This window comes from Setaria italica, chromosome IX (assembly GCF_000263155.2).
Source record: "Setaria italica strain Yugu1 chromosome IX, Setaria_italica_v2.0, whole genome shotgun sequence".
Classification (NCBI taxonomy): Eukaryota; Viridiplantae; Streptophyta; class Magnoliopsida; order Poales; family Poaceae; genus Setaria; species Setaria italica.
Window position 1 is genome coordinate 11,374,331 of NC_028458.1, and position 2,691 is coordinate 11,377,021.

The following is a 2,691-nucleotide window of genomic DNA, read 5'->3' on the forward strand; positions in this document are numbered from 1 at the left end:
AGGTTCCTTCAAGGGGGCCGCTCTTGGTGCCGGCGACGGTGATCGGGGAGGGGTGTTGTTATTGTCGTCGTCGCTTCCAGCACCAGGATGTGGTGGAGATGGAGACCTTGATATAGATGGAAGGGACGGTCCTGGAGCAGGAGATGTCGGTCTCGAGGTATGAGGAGAAGGTCGCTGCTGGGGATCTACGGGGAGCGGTCTTGAGGTCTGAGGAGATGGCTCCATGCCGGGAATAATGATATAGCGTTTCTTCCATAGAATGATCCCATGAAGCGCATCTGCCAATGTCTTTTCCCCGTCGCCTCCCGGGAAGTCGAGCTCTAGACCTTCATACTGGGGATCAACTATTTGCACGACGCAGACGCTGGCGTAGCCTGTTGGAATGTCCATGCCATGACTGCTCTGCGCTGCCAGGGTTGCTAACGCACTCCCGTACGCTACCTGTACATATAGCAGAAGTAAACAAGTTGAACTCCGATCTCGAGGCCTGGATCAATTGACAAGATTGCATAAATATTATGTATAAGTATACCTTAATAGTGAGGTTGCCGACCGGTGCATGCAACTCACATGAGGTCCGTTGCGTGATGGCATCCACGGGGAACCGTTGCTCCTCCACGGGTAACCTGGGCGTCTGCGCATCGGGGACCCCTGTAGAAGCACAACTGCTCCCGAGGCGTTGAGAAGGGCTGGCGGTGTTAGGATTCGGCATTGCTCCAGATTGGGCCAACTCCGCAACTGCGTCGGCCACCCGCCGATTGATTTCATCCATCATTCTTTGTTCTAGCATCTGCCGCCAGCTCTCCTCGATCTGTTCCTTTCTTCGCTTCCGGCTTCTGTAAGAGGCGCTGTCACCTCGGAAAGCGAACTTCCACGGAACCACCCCGAACCCTCGGCAACGTCCTGGGTGCTCTGGATTACCGAGGGCCAATGTGAGCTCATCATTTTCTCGGTCCACCTTCAACCTCCCAGCCTTGGAATCTTCAATGTTCTTCATGAGATGTTCGGCCTTCTCACGTATTGTGTCATTGAAAATCAACGTCCCATCCTCTTGGCTTAGGGAGCCTCCATGAGCGTAGTACCAGTTTTTTGATCGTTCGGGCCATTCAATAGTTGCAGGTACGATTCCCCGTTCGATCAGATCTTGTTCCATCTTCCTCCACTTGGGAATTGCTGAGCCATACTCACCTCGCCCCAAATGATGGTGGTAGCCCTTCTGACTAGCATTTGCTGTGTTGGTCGTGATCTTTTTCACATCTTCTTCACTCCTCTTGTATTCAACAAATGCATCCCAGTGGTCCCTCAACTTTGGCCACGCGTTGAAGTCTGGAGTTTTGCCCTTCTTGATATAGTGGGTATCCAGCATCTTCTTGAATGTCTGGAATTGAGTAGCCATCTTCTTAAGCGTCCACGCTTTGACATCCTTCTCACTATATCCTTCGGGGAATGTGAAATGTCTCTTCACGTCTTCCCACAGCATATTCTTTTCTGTCTCTGGAAGGGCGTACGGATTATTGCTTCTGCCCTTCCATTCTCTGATGCTGATAGGCACGTTGTCCCGGACGATTGCCCCGATTTGACTCACGTACTTCTTTGCTACTTTCTCGGGAGCAACCGGCCTGCCCTCTTCTGTAACTTCGGTGATGACAAGCCTCCCTTCCATCACCTTTGTACGACCTCGGGTCTTCTGCCCTTGTGTCGATCCGGAGGGCTAACAGTTCAAGATTCGTTAATTAGTACGTAGTAGTAACGGTGGCGTGAAACAATACAAGAATGGTTGTATATACCTCGCCGGAACCTTCCGCCACGGCAAGTTGTTGCTGCGGCTGTTGCTCTTCATTCCCATCGGCGGACATGTTGAGGAACATGTCCGCCTGGGTGCCCTCTTCATCCGTGTATGATAGTGGAACGTTGTCGCCACTACCATCACCAGCGATTATCTGCTCCATGATATACCTTGCGGTCTCATCGTCTGCCATTTCAACTATTGATGGAAACATACATGGAATCATACATGACAGTCATAGAAATCGTCTTACTACAAATTTGTACAAAGTCCTACAAAGTACGGAATCATACATGTATATAATGAAATCATAAAATAACATGAATCGTACAAAATCCGGAATATTTATACAAATTTCTATGAATTTTGACGAATTTCTACAAATTTCTATGAATTTCTACGAATTTCTACGAATTTCTACGAATTTCTATGAATTTCTACAAATTTCTTGGAATTTCTACGAATTTCTACGAATTTCTACGAATTTGTATGAATTTCTACGAATTTCTATGAATTTCTACAAATTTCTACGAATTTCTATGAATTTCTACAAATTTCTACAAATTTCTACGAATTTTGACGAATTTCTACGAATTTTGACGAATTTCTACGAATTTGTAACAATATCCACGTGCGGTGCCTAGGTTGTGACGGCGGCGATCAGGGCGGCGGAGGCGGGACGGGCGGCGGGACGGCGGCGATCATGGCGGCGGGACGGCGGAGGGGACGGCGGTGCATCCTACGAATTTCTAACTTCATTTTCTAACTTAAAAATCTAACTTAACAAACTAACTAGAAGCGGGACGGTTCACCGGAACTAGGTTTTGACGGCGGCGGACAGCGGCGATCACGGCAGCGGGACGGCGAGGACGCGTGCATCCTACGAATTTCTAACTTCATTTTCT